The sequence below is a fragment of the Leopardus geoffroyi genome, chromosome B1 (genome assembly GCF_018350155.1).
Source record: "Leopardus geoffroyi isolate Oge1 chromosome B1, O.geoffroyi_Oge1_pat1.0, whole genome shotgun sequence".
NCBI lineage: Eukaryota > Metazoa > Chordata > Mammalia > Carnivora > Felidae > Leopardus > Leopardus geoffroyi.
Window position 1 is genome coordinate 186,977,450 of NC_059327.1, and position 21,086 is coordinate 186,998,535.

At 38.4% G+C, this 21,086-nt stretch overlaps 1 long non-coding RNA gene across 1 annotated transcript; it reads left to right on the plus strand.

Moving 5' to 3' along the window:
• Positions 1-764: 764 nt before the first annotated feature.
• LOC123596117 lies at positions 765-13,033 on the plus strand. Its single transcript, XR_006711543.1, has 3 exons — positions 765-886; positions 6,741-6,885; positions 10,598-13,033. It is a non-coding gene; the product is annotated as an uncharacterized LOC123596117 (long non-coding RNA).
• Positions 13,034-21,086: the final 8,053 nt, after the last annotated feature.

The window sequence follows — 21,086 nt, forward strand, 5'->3', positions numbered from 1 at the left end:
CGACTTCTGCTCAGGTCATGATCTCACAGCTCATGAGTTTGAGCCTCATGTCTGGCTCTGGGCTGACAGCTCAGAGCCTGGAGCCTGCTTCACATTCTGTGTGCCTGTTTGCCCCTCTCTCTCTCTCTCTAATATAAATAAATATTTACAAAATTTTAAATACTTCTTAGCGTTCCCCACCCACTACGATATAATTCGATCCTGAGTTACTTTATAAAGTTGGATGGGACAGAAAACTCCATTTGACAGGTGAGAAAAGTGAGGCTCAGAATACCATCTGTCTACAATGGTACAGCCGGTTAGTAGCAGCATCAATGCCACAATCACCCATAATAAGTACCTCACCAAGACGGACACAGGTTTTGTGGGGCCCAGAGCCGAACTCTGGATAAATAAAAATAGGAAACAATATCCTACTTTGTGAATTTTATAAGCACATTTATAAACAATTGTGTGGACACGTTTCTAAGGCCCCTCTCGGGACCCCGGATGGGGCCCAGGCAAGTGAGGGTCCCAGAGAGCAAGCTTCACTCTCTTCACGGGAAACCATTTCCACCGTTGCAAGGAATGTGCCGGCCAGAGGCCTGCGCCTGGTACAGCACACGTGTTCGCTGACTAGTAGCCATGATCATCCTCTCTGGCTTTATGTCGTCTCCACAGTGACCCAGAAATAGACGTTTCTAGATGACAGCAGTGGGTCATGCTAGACCTCACTGCTATCTTTAGAACACCTGCACCCGCGCCACCCTCCCTCGCTGCTCTCCTTCCCTCCTTGGGACTGTCATCCTTCCCCAGAGCCTGCTCTATCTGGTAGTGGCTCGGGTCCCAAGACTGGCTTTACAGAATGAACATGACAGCTCCTCACAATACTCGGACCCTGGTTCAGGTAAGGGCCTACGCCCCCCATTTCATTCTTTAGTACCTCCCTTCGTCTTTAGAAATTTGTATTATTTTATCATCTCATTTCCAAAGTCACACCTGGTTTTTCTCTGGTTCTCCTTCTGCAGCTTTGAACAACGGCTTTTATTTATTTATTCATTCATACATTCATTCATTCATTCATTTAGAACCCTGTGGAATCTTTGTAAGCACCCATCTGCCTTTTCCACGTGTAGCACAATTGTCATTTGAAACACAAGCTGGCCTCATGCAGGATGCAGAGTGGCCAGCTGACCAGGTGTCAGCAGACCCAAGACAAGATATCTTCTTATCTAACCATGTATCATGCGCCTACTTTTTTGTATTCTAGAAATAATAATCACAGTATATTATGTTAGGAAGAAACTTTAGGCAGTGGTTTCCATTTAGGCTGTGTCAGAAAAAACATGGTGCACTTTTTCAATGCAGATTCCCAGGCTCGGTCTCAGACCTTGAGAATCATAGGAAGGAATAGAGAGTCACTACCATGCTCCCCAATGCATCACCAACAGCCAAAAAAATAATAAGAAAGAAAGAAAGAAAGAAAGAAAGAAAGAAAGAAAGCAGATGGCCGTTCCGATATGCCACAGATAAGTAAGGAATTCAGGGACTATTTATTTTCTTCCCTCTTTTACAGAGGAGATAGCACGACACCAACACTTTGAGAAAGGAGAACAGAGGGCTTAATAATCCCTTTTCATTTCAATCTCAGATAATTATGCTGCTGAATTTGAAGTGCGATCTGTCAGTCATGCACAGCTCTGATAGGCACGTTGGGGACTCCAACTTAGTCAACCAACCCAATGATCTGCCTCCCTGCCGAGCTTCCTGTAGTGATAGCAGCAAGATTCCTGAAGGCAGCAAGCCGCCCCAGGGGCAGAGAGGGTCTCTGAGATCTTTGGAATGCCGTGGGCAGTGTCCTTACGCATATCGGGACACAAATGGGGCAGGGATCTGTGTGGCGCCTACTCTGAAATGCCACAGCTGAGCCTGTGAAAGGTCCAAGAGTAGATCAGATTCCCAAGGCCCCAGCTGGCAGGTCTGTAGGAAAATCAGATTCCTGTGAGTCCTCAGAGGTCACGGGAGGGTGACTGCTCCTGGTCAGAGGCAGGGAGGCTTAGGACAGAGACAGGAAGGAAGTCAATAGGGCAGAAAGGGAAAGAAATGTGACCAGAAGAAATTAACTCGTTATTATTTTCTAGTTTGCCAATCCCAGCTGGGGTATGTTTTTGTGAGTCCTGCACAGAGAGTGGTCCTTAGTTTCAACAAACACATTCACACACCAAGGACAACACACACACACACACACACACACACACACACTCACGTACTTGCACCACACTCACCTGGCATAACCTCAATTTCTAACCGATTATTAACCTTTTATTAGACTCACAGCCTTTGGGGCTAAGCACTATAGTTCACTTATATTTATATTTCTCCAAGCATAGTACTTGGCATCCTGTGGCAAATTTTTGTGAGATAAATTAATAGAAAAAACAACAACTATTAGATAGACCACTTTTAGTATTGAAAGGTGAATATGATAAAAGCTTTCAGAATCACAATGGATTATAGCAAGACAGAAATGTTCATCACATTTTAAATGGAGAACTCTATGCATCCATGAGATTTGAGAGCGCTGAGCTGAAGGCCGGTCAGCTTAGTAAAATCCATGAAATGCATTAACTGCAAGAGAGATACATCTATTGATCAAAAATTGTAAAGTCATCTGTGTTAAACAACATAACAATGACCACATGGTACTCTGTCTTTTCCACTAAACAGTAACTACTTGAAGGTAATAGACCAGGATTACTCGTGTCTGTAGCCCTGGTGCCTCACAATATGTGTCAGATATGCTGTAGGGATGATTATGTTCTGATTAAAGAGCATTGAAATGTAAATATTGACAAAAACCTATTGGAAGTGTATGTTCACCACAATAGCACATATGCACCTCTTCCAGTTGACCTTGTAGATGAAATGCTTTGCAGTCGAAGGGGAATAGAATGTGTACAGAGATTTTCCAGTGTTTATTTTTACATTGAACATCAACTAAGCCCCAAGGCTAATGCTATTGACCTGTAACATGCATAGAGATATGGCCAAGCAACTGGCCACTTGGTCAGTGAGCTGAAAGGCCAGGAGGACCCTGTCCTCAATGGGACACTGCCATCTGGTGTATGCCCCGGGTTAGACAGCCAAGGAAGGGATGTAGCTCAGGGTCAGGAAAGGTGGGGGAAGCAGAGCTAACCCTTGAGTACACATATTGCAAAGCTCCTGTGTAGACAAGCATGATCACCTACTTGGTTGGGATCTTGAAGTAAAAAAGCTTAAGTTATCAAAAAATGAGATGGGATATTACTAAGAAAGAAGGGGAAAAAATTCCTCAATGACTGAAGTAGATTGAGCATTACACATTGGTTATCTCATTTAATTTTCACAGTCCTCTAACAGCTGAATATTAAAATGGTTATATCACATATAAGGAAATGGAAGACCAGAGAAGTTAAATAACTTGCCTGAGGTCACATAGGTAGAACAAATAATCAAATTACTGCTCTTTTCTCTGTTTCTTGCTGCTCTGTGACTCTTCCATTTTAATAAATAGCCTCTTAAGAGGAGGGATGGTTCTTCTTTTTGTCCAAATGTAGTTTTACATAGAGCTAAATAGTTCTCAATGATCAGCAATCTACTGCAATAGGGAAGTACACTCAGAATTCCTTACTGCTTGTAGCTTAATATGTGGGTTAAGAGAGAAAATCACATATTAAAGTGAATTAACACTTAATAGGTTTAATTTGTTTTTAACGTTTATTTATTTTTGAGAGAGACAGAGCACTAGCGGGGGAGGGGCAGCGAGAGAGGGAGACACAATCCGAGGCACCAGGCTCCGAGCTGTCAGCAGAGTCTGACGCAGGGCTCGAACTCTCAACCACGAGATCATGACCAGAGCCGAAGTCAGACGCTCATCCGACTGAGCCACTCAGGCGCCCCCACCTCTTCTTTTTTATGGTGAGAACATTTAAGATCTATTGTCTTAACAACTTTCAAGTATATATACAGTATTATTAATTATAATCACTATGCTGCACATTAGATCCCCGGAAGTTATTCATCTTAAAACTGGACATTTGTACCCTTTGACCAACATCTCTCCATTTTCACCACCCCCAACATATGGTAACCACCATTCTAGTCTCTGTTTCTATGAGTTTGGCTTTTTTATTGGGGCGCCTGGGTGGCGCAGTCGGTTAAGCGTCCGACTTCAGCCAGGTCACGATCTCGCGGTCCGGGAGTTCGAGCCCCGCGTCGGGCTCTGGGCTGATGGCTCAGAGCCTGGAGCCTGTTTCCGATTCTGTGTCTCCCTCTCTCTCTGCCCCTCCCCCGTTCATGCTCTGTCTCTCTCTGTCCCAAAAATAAATAAACGTTGAAAAAAAAAAAAGAGTTTGGCTTTTTTAGATTCTACATACAGCACAAGTAATTTCATAGAGTATTTGTTTTTGTCTGATATATTTCAGTTAACATAATTTTCTCAAGTTCTATGTATGTTACAAATGGCAGGATTTCCTTCTTTTTCAGGACTGAATAACATTCCATTGTGCCTCCTCATATGTGTGTGTATTATAAGTATAAATACTTATGCATATATGTTATATATGAGCACATCTTTATCCATTCATCCATCGACAGACAGGTGGTTTCCATATCTTGGCTATTATAAATAACTGCAATGAACGTGAGAGGGTAGATACCGCTCTGAGATCCTGATTTAAATTCCCTCGGATATATAGCCAGAAGTGGGATGGCTGGACCACGGTTCCATTTTAACTTTTTCAGAAACCTGGATGCTGTTTTCTGTAGCAGCTGTACTATACTTTTTGTTTTTTAAATATCATTGTAAAATGTTATTTATCTTGATTGCTGAGTTTTTTTGGAGTCTCCTTAGGTTTTGTGCGTGGAGAGAAAGCCTAAGTAGTCCTGACTTCGAAGGATTTATAACTGAAAGGTTGGAAATAGTCTAGAAATAAAATCTTACTTCGGCATCATGTCTGCCAAAGAGATATTGGCTTGCTCACTATTACCATAAGACACCTTATTTTCTCATGTGAAAAAGTTATATTATTATAATAATTATTAATGATAAAGTATCAGTGGAAACACAATATGATAATTATGATGAACTGTATATACTTTGAGGTTTTTATGTGTTTTATATGAATAACAACTACTTTACCTATATTCAAGTTTAACTGGAAAATTAAATGAGCTATTACATATAATATCTCAATTTCAAAGCATGATACATATGTGTTAAAGCTGTTAATCAAAGAATGATGGATACTTGTTTTGATGGGCACCTCGGGAGATTTTGTGTGTGTGTACACAGTGTTAATGCAGAAAAATTCTTTTGCTTCTGATTTTTGAATCAAACCATAAATATCACAAGGGAAATAATGTTTTCTACCAACATGTTGCAAATTTAGATTAACTGAAGTGTTAGCCCCTAGGTTTTCAGTAAAAACAGATTGGTGGCAAAAAGTCACATTAAATAAGACTAGATCCTTTCTAATGGGAGATATTTGGGACCCTTCATGCAACAAGAAGTCAAGAACATCCCTAAACCACAAGCCATTCCAAATAGGACCTTGCTGAGACGCAGACACAGATTTAAAATATTTTCAAACAGTATAATATCACTAGAAAAATTCCCTATTGATGCCTGGGGATTTTCCCCAGAGGTGTGAATTATAAACCTGAAGAGACACTGTTAAGATTTTGTGTATGAAGTTAAGTCTTAGTCTTGCTCAGCTCAACTTCTATTAATTATATTTCAACTCATAGCAAGCAGAAACTAAGAACGATGTGTCATGGTAAGTAATTCGCTTGCATTCCCTAATGCAATGTCACAATCTAGATCTTTCTTCTGAGAAGATTTAGTTGAAACCTCCATCCTGCACCTCCTGGTAAGAATACCATTTAATGTTCCATTAGCAAAGCAGAGCTTTTGGAAGTCGTAATGAAGGAAATTCTCAGAAGAACTGAAAGGAGACTTGAGGGAGGGCCCTGTTTTCATATTAATCTTGTGGTTAAGTTGGAGTCTGGGTAAAATTGTACAAATTCCTTTGTAATTTATCTGGCAGAATAAGATTTCAGTCAGACAAGGTACTTACAATTGAGAAACCAGCTTCTCTCCAGCCATAAAGCATGCTAATTGGAAAGCTGTGGGCAGAATTCCTGCCAAAAGCGGGGAATCTTCTCAAATATTAACGATGCCCTCCTGCCAAACTTTTGGATGCTGTCATGAATCTGGTGGCTTACAGCTTTATGTCATTTCATCATGTCTTTGATCTTGCTGTCGGTGAACCCCAAAGAGGTAATACTGTCCAGTGGCGGGGCCATGAAACACAGTGCGGAAGTACCTATGGGATTGGGAAGGAAAGCCAGCGTCTATGCAAGTGGACATATCCCATAAAGGTGGCATGTGTTACAAACGGAAACAGACAATGATGAATATGTTTAGGAGTCATACTAAGCTACAAAAGGAATTTGAATTGTTCTAAACTCATAGAATATGGCTGGCGTTGCTAGCAAACGTAGAAAAGAACAGGAACAATGAAAATGATTGGAACATAGAAAATAATCATGCAGGAGAAGCAAGAAGTCTTCCAACTCTGCTGGGAAAATTTTTTAAGAGAAGGATAACCTTGGCTCTACGGTGCCGCTGACGGATCATATACGCAGTGTAGGGGATGTTCAAGTGCTCCTAACTTTTTTTTTTTTTGAGAAGCTTAACAAAATTAATGCTGTTTCTCCAGATGCCTAATTCGCTCCACAGAAGTGGTCTCCATCTCAAATCTCGACCAGAAGTTGATTGGGAAGCTGGCAAGCATGCACTCTTGGCAATTGAGAACATCAGCAATGAGAGAAGAGTCTGCAACCTTCCCCTCTGCCCAGGAAGAGGTCAGGACCTTGGCACACCCCTTTGGGAAGATTGCCAACTTTGGGTTTCAGACAGCACATTTAAATGTTTTATCTGAACTGCCTATTACTTTACAGCTAAGCACCTCTCCATTCAGCCAAAGTGGTCAGATAGACACTTGGTGAGTATTTGGGTTGTTATGCCAAAGTCATTTTTGGCCTTCATTTTTGGATACTTGTGAGAGCAACTGTCAACTCAGTTCCTTGAATAATTGATTGCAAAGAGGGTTCCTGTAGATGGGAACTTAAAGTTCTTATGAAGGCATTCCAAGAGCAGAAATTTCCATGTGGAATAATGGTATAAGAAAAGGTATAATAAATCCTCACATTTATATAGTACTTTATAGTTTAATATAATAGTTAAGAGCACAGGCATTAGAATCAGACCGAAGTAGGTTTTTGAGTTATGTTAACTCCTATGAAAATCAGTTGCTGATACTCAGATTCCATAGTTTCTTAAGGGCTTGGGTACTTTCTAGCAAACCTCTCCAATGATCTTGTTGGTAAAATGGGGATAATAATATCTATGTAATAAGGTGGATTTGAGAATTCAAAAATATGCTATAATCAAAATAATATGTATAAATATAATTTTATATTACAGCTCCTTGCAAGTAAGTGATCAATCATAGATGAAAAATATATTTTATATATTTTTAAAATCTTTTTTCAATTAATTAATTTATTTATTTTGTGAGAAAGAGGGAGACAGAGAAAGCATGAGTGGGGGAGGGGCAGAGAGAGAGACTTCCAAGCAGACTTCTTGCTGTCAGCCCAGAGCCTGACGTGGGGCTTGATCTCACGAAACATGAGATCATGACCTGAACCAAAATCAAGAGTTGGATGCTTGAATAACTGAGCCACCCAGGTGACCCAAATCTATTTTATATATTGTGAAAACCTTCACATCAATCCTTTAGAGTCAGGGATAAAGTTTTATGAAGATGGTCCAGACAAACTTGTCAAGGGAGCCAGGCTTTTTAAGCTATCTTGAGCTTAAATAAACAAACATGTAAATGGACTATGGTGTCATAAGGGACACCTATATACACCAGCTATTGGATCATGAACAATAATCCAAGCTCAAGAGTGCAATGAAGTATTTCCTACTGTATTTGCTAAGGCAAAGGATGGGATTATGGTGGCAGGTATACCTAATTTGCATCCTGATTTGGCTGTTTACTGACTGTGTGATCTTGGAAAAATGAACTTTTCTAATCTTCATTTATAAAATGGGAGTAGTAATAGTTCCTAGCTCACAGTCCTGAGAAAATTCAATGAGACAATGCTTATAAAGCATTCAGCATTGAGCCTGGCATATGGTAACAGTACAGTAAATATTAGCTGCTATTATTATACATAGAGAAGAAAAGAGCATAGGAAGCAAAACAAAAATTTATTGAGCACTGACTTCATGTAGGACACACATGCCAGATCCTTTATGTATATTTTTCTTTTTTATCCTCTTAGCTTCTCTGGAAGATGGGCAGTGTGGTTCTCATCTACATAAACAAGGGATCTGAGGCTCTGAAAATTAAGCAGTTAGAGAGAGAGGTTAAACGTATCCACTGTTCACACAGTGCTCTAAAGAAGCGTGTTCTGAGTGCCTACTCTTTGCCAGACACAGTACTAGGTACTATGAACACCTCATCTCCTGTCTTCATAGTGCTTATTCTGTAATGAGTGGAGACAGCTGAGTCCAAAGAGGTATAGGGAGTGTGTGAGGGTGGAACATACGAATCATGAGAACCTTGTAGGTCACTGTGAGGATCTTGGCTTTGACTTAGGACCTCTGTACTTGCTTTAAAGTTATGTTCATTTTCTCGGCATCTTTTCTTTTTCTTTAAAGAATCATTTTATTGGCTTCAATGTTAAGATTCTGGCTCAGGTTCTCTAACTTAGAACACTAATGGGATATTAGAGGCCCCTAGCAGAGATCTACCATGCAAAAAGCCCTGTGTACATTCCTGGGCAGGCAACAGTGCTCTACTGGGCGCCCCACGACCATGGAAGTTGTCTCAAGACATTCAACAGTCTCCTATGCCACTTCGGCTATCCCAAGCGGTGGTCAGAATAAACCACAGGAAAGACGGAGGTGAGACTTGACCTTGACCCTTCGATACAATTTCTTGTTTCGTGATTCTCAACATTCCATTCCTGACTTTAGACTTTTCTGTGCTTTGTGCACTGGGATGCCTCATATGGTGCCACTGAATTCCCTAGACCTAAGATTAGCAATTAGCATCTCCTATGGACATTCAACCTCCACAGTGGAAAATCAATAAATCATGTTCAATAAAGAAATAGGGAATGCTTGAATAAATAAGTGGTTGAATAAATACATCCTCTCTACTATCAATCAAAGCTTACAGGCCCAGTGCAATTTCTTTACCAAACAGACTATTTAGATACACCAATTTACCCAATAGTGTCCACAAAGACACAACTCCTAGTGTCTTCGTTTTATACAAGACACATCCTTTTAGGCATTCTAAGGAATTCTACAACCTAAAGGGATGATGATGCTCAGGGTGGAAATTATAGGCATCATGGAAGGCTGGTCAAAGAAATGAATTTTTCTGAACATAAATATATCTTTAAGTCAGTTTTGGAATTTGACCATAAAATTCCCCTTATAGGTACTTTCAAAAATGTTCTCTAAGACAAGACTATTTCCTATATTCCCTGAGTCTATAAAATAAGAATGTCTTGAACATGAAATCAATGGCTTGTTGCTGGGTCCATGTTAGTTGCCAATTTAGAACACTCCACAGTGAATGTATAAAAAATTAATAGGCAGAACAATCAAATTGGCACACAAAGTGGGGGTTCTTGGGATATATCCAGACAGAACCATGTTCTCAGGCCTTCCTCTTTGAAATGGAGGAAAAGACTACTTGAATAATTGACTGGTCATCATGGCAAGATAGTGTTGCTCTCTCAGCTTTATAAATTAAACATGAGTGGCAATAAAAGTAACTGAAATATATTTTTTTCAGAGAGGGAAGTAAACCATAAGAGACTCTTAAATACAGAGAACAAACTGAGGGTTGCTAGAGGGGCTAAGTGGGTGATGGGTGCTAAGGAGGGCAGTTGTTGGGATGAGCACTGTTGGTATTATATGTAAGTGATGAATCACTGGGTTCTACTCCTGAAACCAATACTATACTGTGTGCTACCTAATTTGAATTTAAATAGATAAGTAAGTATCTATTGAATTTAAATAGATAAGTAAGTAAATAAAATATGTGTTTGTATTCAACATACATGTGTATGTGCATGCACATGCACTCCCCATATGCCCATTAGAGACTCTATTTGCTGCCATGAAAATAATTGATTTTTCAATGAGTAAGTGACCTTCACTGTACCCTCCAGGTGACTTGTTTTCCCAAGCACCTGAACATTCCTTCACTTGCTAAAAACACCCAGCATTAATCCAATGCCCCTCATTAAGCATGGTGAATGTTCCTTTTGACATAGTAAAACTAAAGCTAGTATAATTTGTGCGTGCCAACAGGTAGACTTCCTTGCCGAAGGGGATTTCCCTGCTGCATATGGAAGGTGCTTAACTTGTGTCCTTTTGCCAAGACAGGATGATCACGCACTGTATACAAATGCATAAACAATTTTATGGAGCATGACAATCCCTGTGGGTCTCTAGAGATATTAACCAGAGTCCTCCGTTTTCCAGGCTTGAAGTTTCCATGAATTGAGGAACGCGTAACATCCTCTTCAACACAAGCATTGAGTCCTACATCTGCTGTGACTGCAAAAAAGAAGCATAATCCATGAAACATCCTTTTAAAGGATACTCAGCATAATCATTAGCATAGCATAGAGTGAATGTGATTTCTGTCTCTTTCTTTCCCTCTCCCTCTCTTAATAGAAATATATAGATATAGATTTAGACATTCAGAAAGTTTTTATGCAATGTGAAACTTGCCTTCCCCAAAACAGAATCATTGGCAGAATCATTGGCAAAGACTTGAGCATTAATGGCAATTCTGATTTGTATCTAAATTAGTCCCTTAACCTGCTAAACCTCAACCTTTCTAGAAGGAAAAAAAAAAAAGGAAGAACTACTCTCACCTGTACCCCAAACCAGATTGAGGGATAAAACCAATAATGTGAGAGTACTTGGAAACATGCAGAACATTTCAGATCTTAGGGGTTGGAGGATTCCAATGTAAGAATGTAAATGTCTACAGCATATTTGCATGAGTTTCAACTTAGTAGAACCTTTAAAGAGAAATGTGTTCATCTCCACCCATAATTCTTAAAATTACTTTAAATTCTGCAGCTTGGTATTTAGTGCATTATACATGAGGTAGGACTAGTTTCACAGCTGGACTTTATAGCATGGCAGTACTTAGAATATTTTTGTGGATAATGTAGTCCTCTTAAAGGTTTCTCTCCTTAAATTCTGAAAAAAAAAGATGATCAAAATATGAGTTTTTCATTTCCTAAAGAATCCCAAAATTGGTTTAGGACATACTTCAAGTAATGCCAAATGTCCTAGATTCCCTTTTACATTTACAATGAGACCTTCACAGATTAAAACTCCCGTTCACACTTAGGCTAATGTGAGGAGTCCAGAAGTAAAATCCTAAAGGATGATGTGAGAGGACAATCTAGTTCCTCATTCAGAAGAAGGTGCTAAAACATTTGGAAAAGTTAGAAACATTTCTGCAAGTAAACCCTGATTCAGCCAAATGACAGCTTGAGATTTACAACTCAGTGACAGTGGGGAGGCCGGTTCCAGGATGATAACCCTGCCACAGTTCATGAGAAAAAGGTTTTCACCACATAATCCGCTCAACGATCTGTTTGCAGGTGATATCATTTCTGTTTTTCAAGTAAGAAAACCCAGGCTCAAACAGTTATGATTATCATCTTATATGTTAATTTTAATTTATATCCATTCTTGTGCCAGAAATAGCTAAAAGAAGCCAAATAGATATAAATAGCCATGTCGCAATCATTTTACAAATGATAATATAAGCACTTCTTACTAGTCAGCGTCTCTGCCTCTAGCTCCTTACTCCTCTAAGGTAGAGCATCAGGCCATTTCACGGCCATCTGAAATGACCATATTGTAAATCATTTTAGGTTTGCCAGCTATGCCAACCCTGTTGCAACCACTCAATTCTGCTCTGGTAGCCTGAAACAGCAATTGACAATACGTCAGCAAATGGACATGACTGTGTTCCAATAAAGCTTTATTTACAAAAAAAAAGCCAGCAAGCCAGACGTGGACTGTAGCTTATGGACCCTTGATCTATGGTCTCTTGCAAATTTCATAAGTTCCTTCCAAATTCCATATGAAGCTCGCTCCCACCAAACGTCTTCTGAGCAGCATTAACCGATAATCAGCCCAATATGCCAAGGAACCCCACATTCTTACATGCTTTGCGAACATGTCATGTGAGTTTATCTGTATACTGTTTTATTGTCTGCTTTGCAAAATATTTTATAATTTGTTCTCTCTCTTTTAAGGTTGTATCTTTAAAGACATGGGGCCTATCTTCCCACTCCTACTGAGATTTCTCATATAATATGTCCATTATGCTGATGAGTATTCAGTAAATGTGGTTGAATACTGAAAGGGAATGCAAGAATTCAAATTTATCGAAAATTAAAAAAAAAATAAGGATATAAAACTTGTGTGGGAAGGAAAATAGAATTTCTTCTTTAGAAATCTGAAAATAATGGAGTGCAAATGTGGTCATTGACATTTTCTTTAAAAAATCCTATATTTGGGCAAATACTATTTTCTTTTGGAGGGGATTGTTCTTTGTCCAATGATAATAGTCACTATGTCATTGCGTCACGCCATACCATCAATAGCACTCTCTATGTAAAACCCTAATGAGTAGACAACTGCTGGTCAAGTTGTTGTTCCGTTTTAGGTTGTCTCTCTTTTTGGAGACATTTTTGACCTTCATTAAATGCCAATATAATACACTCTGCTGAATCCTATAAATAAAAAATGTACTCGGGTCAGTTTAGTTGTAGTTCTTGGTTTCTGTCAATTTGATTCTATTTCAATTTCAATAACTTTATTGTCATGACAAGGTAAACATGAGCTCAAGACTTGCCAAAGTCAATAAATCAACACTTGGGTCTCAAGATAGCTTCTGTATGGTTCCTTTTCACAATTTCGAATGAGGGATAGACCAACTGGCACATATTTAGAAAAGCTCTTTTGACCTTGTATAAAAATAATGCATCAGGATTATGCTGGCATCCTGTAGGCCAGCCTAGAGAAGTGCTCTTATTCGTTGGACTTGCTTTCATGGGCCAAATCAGATAAAGATAAAGATTTTGTTGCCAATGCCAACCCTATGCAATAGAACTAGGAAGAACATTTTTTTTTTTTTTTTGGTGCATTTCACACTTAAAAGTTATGGGCATTCTTGTGGTTGTTATTACCATTACATAGACCAGAAGTGTGGAGACATTTTCTTTCTTTCTCTCCCTCTTTCTTTCTTTCTTTCTTTCTTTCTTTCTTTCTTTCTCTCCCTCTTTCTTTCTTTCTTTCTTTCTTTCTCTCTTTCTTTCTCTCTCTTTCTTTCTCTCTCTCTCTATTTATTTTTTGAGAGAGCATAAGCAGGAATAGGGGCAGGGAGAGGGGGACAGAGAATCTGAAGTGGGCTTTGCACTGACAAGCTGACAGCAGCAAGACCAATGTGAGGCTCAAACCCACTAACTGCAAGATCATGACCTGAGCTGAAGTTGGCCGCTCAACGGACTGAGTCACCCAGGTACCCGAAGCAAACATTTTCTTAAAGAGCCAGATAGTAACACTTCAGTCTTGTGAGTCTTTAGTTTCTATCACAACTACTCAATGCTGCCATCATGGTAGGAAAGTACCCATAGAGAAAAATTTCAAAAATGGACAAAGATGTGTTTCAATAAAAATATATTTACAAAAATGTGCAACTGACCCACAAGCTATAGTTTGTGAACTCCTGGTATAGACTTTCAATCAGAAGTTGGTCTAAGAACTTCACAAATTCATCACTCTTTATTGCCTGAACCGTATTTTGGATTCCTATAAATTTCTCTACACTCACTTTGGTAACATGAAAAATACTTATAATTTACTTGGCCAGTGTCTGGATTGTTCATGTCTGTAACCCTAGTATCTACCATAGTCTCTGGTATGTAGTAAGTATACCACAATATTTGTGGGAAAAATAGTTCCTGGGTATATGTACTAGTACATAACCTAGAAGTAAGGTATGTCGCTCAAGACTAAAATTGTGCCCTGGCATGCTGGGATTACATAATGGATCTGTTTTTACTTATTTACATCCAGAAACATTCCTAGGATAAATAGAATTGTGTGATTTTCCTGGGCTCTTTATTTTGCACCCCCCCCCCCTTGAGGGTTTAGCTATGAATTGAAGAAAACAGGTAGATATTAGCAACTAATCTAATACTTTAAAGGACCTATATAGTTCCTTTAAAGTATTTAAAGTATACCTTTAAAGTATACCAATTGCTCATAGAATAGTTACACTATAACCATGAATAGGAACACAGAGTAACCAAAGCATTCTACCATATTTCATAATGAACCAAGAATCAACAATGTGATATCTTTTTTCTCTCTAATTCCACTTTTAGTATTCTCTTCATTTAATGTCTTCTATTGACCACATACTCCGTTATAAGCAAAGTTAATAGAGAAGGAAAGAAATAGCTTTTGTCTCTGTTATTCTCTGTTCAACTGTGGAAGAAGTGAGGTAATGCAATAAAACTTAATGATTAAAATAGAAGTAACAATGATATGGGAGTACAAAGAAGTGGAGAAGTGAAGGAGAAAATAAACATTTAGATTGTCTTCATTTCTCCTACTACCAAAGGAGAACCCCCCATCCACACCATTCAAGTTTTCCTAGACCACAGAAGTGTCTTTTGTCAGCCTTTACTTTTTTATACCAAGACTCAATTAAAATCCTTATTTGAAAGCTAAGCCCTAACAAATGTGATTGGGTTTATCTTCAAATATCCAGAATCTAATCTCTTCTTTTCACTTCCAATGTTCCTACCTTGGTCCATGTTCTCATCCTTTCTCACCTGAATAATGAGAATCTAACTGGTCACTCTGCTTCTCTTACAAGACTTAACCCTTTAAAATGTGAATTTGATGATGTCATCTTTTCTGCAAAACACACAGTGGATTCCTATCTCACTCATAATAATAATCTTTCTAATGCTTAACCAGGGCCTATATATGTACTTCTCCCCATTACCTCTCTAGCCTTGCTTCCTACCACCCACCTTTCTCACTACTCTCCAGTCACATTTACCTAAGTGTACTGTAAGAATATCAGAAATGTTCCTATCTCTATCCATATTTCTTGTTTTGATATTATCCATTACATGCATATCTATGACACACTATATAAGCATTAGGACATTAGAACTTTATGAAGATAGAGATATATCTATTTATTTCTATATCCTCAGTGCTTAAACCATTTCTTGTTGCATGGTAGGCTTTCATCTTGTGGAAGGGATGAAATGAATTAACATCTTGTGGAAGGGATTAAATGAAATAGACATTATTACTGTTCACCAACTATTTCCATCTCTCTTCCAGGCCACATGGTAGGAGTTAGGCATAATTATCTTATTTTCTTTAATGCAGGAAATGTGAGCAGAAGTGGCATATGTCATATATTGGCAGAGACACTAAGATACAGTGTGCAATTTATGCAATTCATCATACGCTTGGTGGATACATTTGTCAAAGGAAAGGCCCTTTGGCTATCCCAGAATGACTACAGAAGAAAAACCTTTCCTGTCTGACTATGTAGGACATGTAGTTTGAGCAAGAAATAAACTCTTTTTTGCCACTAGGATTTGGATTATTTTGTTCAAGCAGCATAACCTAACTAAACCTAACTGATACAGGATCATTTTCAATATTTCTTTATATCTAGGCCATCTTCTCTATCCCCTACCCCAGTAATCCTCTGATGTTCCAGGAGCCTGAAAATGTATGTATATTACTCAGAAAGCAGAAATAGGAAAGCCCTCAGCCAGTATTCCCTACGTCAATTGGACAAAGAGAGAATCTTATACATAGAAGTTGGTGGGCACCATAGACTATAAAGGAATATCATTCTTGTGCTTCTCAATCCCACCAAGAAGGATGACAGTAATATAAGACAGACCTATGCAGAAGTCTCTAATGTATTGGGGTTCTTTGGTGAGTGAAAGGAACATGTATAGAAATAATGGAGGGTGTTTCTCTTCCCTACAAATCATAATATATAATTAGCATTAATATAGTTTCCAAAAAGAACTACTGTATAGTATGATTAGAGCTCAAAAATGGCTCTTGTCATATGGCATGCTATTCAACAAAGTTGTGTAAATAATGATTTATCCTCATTTTATTTTTTATTTTATTATTTTTTTTTAAAGTTTATTTATTTTGAGAGAGAAAGTATGAGCGGGGAAGGAGCAGAGAGAGAAAGAGAGAATCCCAAGTAGGCTCTGCACTGTCAGAACCATGGCATGAACCCTGAGATCATGACCTGAGCTGAAATCAAGAGTTGAATGTTAAACTGACTGAGCCACCCAGGTGCCCCTGTTTATCCTCATTTTAAGGAGAAGATATAACATGAGCAACCAGGGCTACACAACTACTAAATATCATAAACTAGACTCAATTATGAGGGATTTTAACAGCAATATTTTGTCCTCACATTTATTCACATCATGTATACTTATTACATACTTGCTATTTTTAAGTACTGGGCTCATTTATAATTTAAGTATTTGGGTCCTTCCTTACGTCTATAGAAGAATAAATTTCAATGAGAGCAGGTAGAAAAATTTCCTTGTGCAGAATTTCAATATCCAGAAATCTCAGTTAATGAGAAGCTCAGAACATTACTGGGGTCTTATGAGCCTACACCTCCTAACAGAGGGCACATAGAGGGTGCTCAGCCAATAATCCTTGCTGATAAAGATAATCCTGGGGCTTTCCATGGTCATGAAATGCCACCTGATAGTGTAGTAAGCACAGGAGCATTTTGGTGCAAAGTTGGTGTTAAGGACTGAATTGTGTCCCCCTCAAATTCATGCACTGAAGTCTGAACCTCCAGGACCTCAGAACGTGCCCATATGTTGGACATAGGGTTTTTAAAGAGGCAGTTAAGTTAAAATGAGGTCATTAGAGTGACCTTAATCCAATATAATTGATGTCCTTATAGGAAAGGAAATTACAACACAGAAGCACTTAGAGGAAAGAGCACGTGACGACATGGGGAGAAGACGGCCATCTACAGGTTAAGGAGAAAGGCCTCAGAAGACACCAACGCTACCAACACCTTGATCTCAGATTTCTAGTCTCCAAAACTATGAGAAAATGAATTTCTGTTGTTTAAGCTACCCAGTCTGTGGTACTTTGTCATGGCAACTCCAGGAAACTAACACAATTTAACTGCTCAACTAACACAATTGAACTCAAATCTATGCATTCTAATGCATAATAAAATTGTTTATTTATGTGCCAAAGTACTTACTTAAGGTAACACTCATGGGGCCTGAAGAGGCTGAAATATAATCAAACAGTATCAAAGGGCTCCATGAATATTCATTTGGCTCTAAGCACAATCTTGATACTGACATGTAATGATGCATCCCTCCTTTCACTTACACTTGTAATTTTTATGAATCTTGGTCTACAATCCTAGATGCAAAAGAAATTTACCTTTATTCTTAAATTGAAATGAATCTCTCCACCCCATTTGGTTGTGACAGAGTAAAATGAATTTCAGCCCAGCTGAGGCTCCTGTACCCTTTCTCTAGAATTGTATCAATTTCTCAGGGACTTAAGAGGTATTTAATGATGGGTGTGCTTACACAGTATCACATATGAGGGAAGATCATTTCTCAATGTGTTCATTTTTATCTGTTATACAGATTGCTGCTATGTTGTACCTCCCTCTTCGCTTTAGGGTCTTCTGAGTCTGAATATGTTTTTGATAATTTTGGATCATCTGGCATTCAGGAATCCCTCCAATATTATTCGGTCATGCTGTTTCTTGGAAACTGTGAGCCCCTTCACTTTTTCTGCCCCTCTTGGGCCACTAGATTCCTTTAATTACTGGTTTTGTCCTTTGCTACTATGGGGAGTTGATTGAAAGATCCAGTTCATGCACAATACTTATTGTCTCCTTATCTATGTTAAAGAACTTTTATTTTGTTTAGGAGAAGCAATATAACCAACAAGAGACTATACTTCTTTCCATTCCTGCAACCAAATGTAGTGATGTGACTAAATCTTGGCCAATTAAGATATATGTGGAAGTTGTTGGATGGGACTTTCAAAGGGGACATGTTCTTTTGATCTTCTTTTTACTTCCTTCCTTTTTAACAATATGAATGTAATTGCTCATGAAGTCATTTTGGAGCATAAGAAACATGATAGGAATGGTGATAAAGAAACTTGTTACCTGATGATCAGAGAGCTCCTATAACTGGACTTCTTGAGTAAACAAACAAACAAACAAATAAAACTCTCTTATTTGTCTGAGTCTCCCTTATTGTGAAGTTCTGTTACAGATAGATGAACCAAATTCTAATTGATACCCTGTTATCTCAGGAATGAACTCTTAGACTAACCATGCAATGATTTTTATACTCTGGGATCTTGTCTTATCTTGGGTCTGGTTGGGAATGGAACACAAATCCATTCTTGTTTCAGATTCTTTCTAAACATGTCTTATTGTTGTTGTTGTTGTTGTTGTTGTTGTTGTTTTAAATCTCTTCCCTCTAAGGTGTGGTCCCTGAAAGATTGAGTAGTTATTGGCCATTTTCTCAAGGAAATACTGGCATCTAATTCATCGTTCCTTCCTCTGCAATCAACCCTTTCTGTCTACAACCATTGTTATCATTTTCTATTCAGCAGGGTGTAGTACTAAAAGCATAGGGTCTAAAGCCAGATTGCCTAAGGTTGAATACTGGATCTGCCATTTAGTGTATGTGTGAACTTGGAATGGCTCTCTGTGCCTCAGTTTTCCCATCTATAAATAAACGGTACAATTCATACAGGAATTATAAGACAACTCTTGTAAAAGACTTAGAAGTGGGTCTGCAATATAACAAGTGCCCAACATATTTTCGCTATCATCATCATCATCATCATCACTTTTGGGAATATAAATTCATATTTATACATCATCAGGTATATCATTAAATGTATCGTGTTTCTTAAAGACTTTCCAATTGCTTAGAGACACTCAACTTTAAATAAACAAAGAAACAACTCCTTATCCCCTGTTGAACACTCTCTCTTGGGAGCAATGAGCATAGAACAAGATACCTGACTAATTGTATGAAAGGCCACTGTATACAAACAAACATGGAGGAAAAAAACTGGTTAACATTTTAAAATAATATCTATTTCATACTAATATTTTCTTTTAAAATATTTGATTTAGCAAATCTATTGACAAAGCCACTGCATGAACCACAATCTAGTATTGTGAAAAGAGCCTAGAATTTGGTCAGGTGACTAACTGTCCCAGTTTGTCCAGGATTGACAGGATGAAAAACTAAAAGGATACATGATTCAGTGCTAAAATGGAAAGCCCTGAGGAACTGACCACCCTAGATTTATATGAAATAGATCTGGGATTAAAGCCTGGCATCTCCATTTCTTAAAAAAAAAAAAAAAAATTAATGTTTATTTATTTTTGAGAGACACAGAGACAGAATGCGAGTGGGTTAGGGGCAGAGAGAGAGGGAGACACAGAATCTGAAACAGGCTCCAGGCTCTGAGCTGTCAGCACTGACCCTGACGGGGGGCTCGAACTCACGAGCTGTGAGATCATGACCTGAGCCGAAGTTGGACACTCAACCAACTGAGCCACCCAGGCACCCCATGGCATCTCCATTTCTTAATGGAGGAAGCTAGTATAATTCCCCTTTTCATGTCATTCTATACGCAAACTACTATACTTCACCTGTTTGGTTTTCAGTTTATTCATCTGAAAAATGGGAATAATAGTATAATGTACCTTGTGTAAAGAATTTAGTATAGAGAAATGGTAATTATTTTTAATAAATATTATTTCCCTTCACTCTATGTGATACTTGAAGACTACATTTCCCTAGTAATAAACCCGAGGAATTCAGGGCAGAACTCACTCTCCAGGCGTCTTCAGTCATGTATGACCTGAATGAAACTTTTAACAAAAACAAATGGCATACTGCACTTTCAACAGTGATATGCAGAAGCCTTCCATAAAAGACCCTATTTTAAAACCAATGAAAAGAAACTCCATCACTCTAGTTGAATGAATATAGTCATCAGCAACTGAAAATGGAAATTAGTTAGCAGAGGGTCCCTGGAAACCTGTGGAGAAATGACTTAATAATCACGGTGACTGAGACAGAGGTTTCCTTTTTTACCATAGCAAATAAAAAGAAATGTGAAAAATATACTTCCTCGGGCTTTTAGAAATAGCTTACTTAAAACTAACTTATTTATAATAGATACTTACAATAGGAAAGTGGCTAGGGAAAAAATAATATGAATTCAGAAGAGGATGCTGAACCACAACTTACAGATGCCAGTACATCTATTTTAATAAGCATAAACATTCAGTTACTCATTGTGGTCATGAAGTGACGTTTGCTTCTTAATCAACTATTCTGCCCACTGAGAAAACACTTTCTTTATCTGTCACCAATTTTCCTAAGAAAGAGGGTTTTCTATATCATTCATTCCCACGTCCTTTCTTTGATCTGTTATGGAAGCCCAAATTGGAGGAAAATTTACTCTGGCAGGTACACGGTAGCCCCTCTCCTTACCCCAAGCTGCTGACTGCCTAATACATACATGGAGATGAGACCTTTCTCTGCAAATTGAACCAAGCAACTGACATATATAGAATGTATTTGAATAGAAACATGCCAAGTCATCTTAGAACAATATAGCGGGTCTCTAGTCAATAAAACCAAACTGTAACCCTGCCAATTATATGTAAAAAAGATAAAGAAACAACGAATCTGCCAGAGGAAAAATTATGGGAGCAAAGAAACAGGAGTCAAAGAGTCAGTCCTTGGAAATGTCCATATGCGAACCTTAAAGTCAGAGTACTTGGTTTGGCCAATCAGAACGGTCCTCTTCTCAGAGCGTGATGAAATTA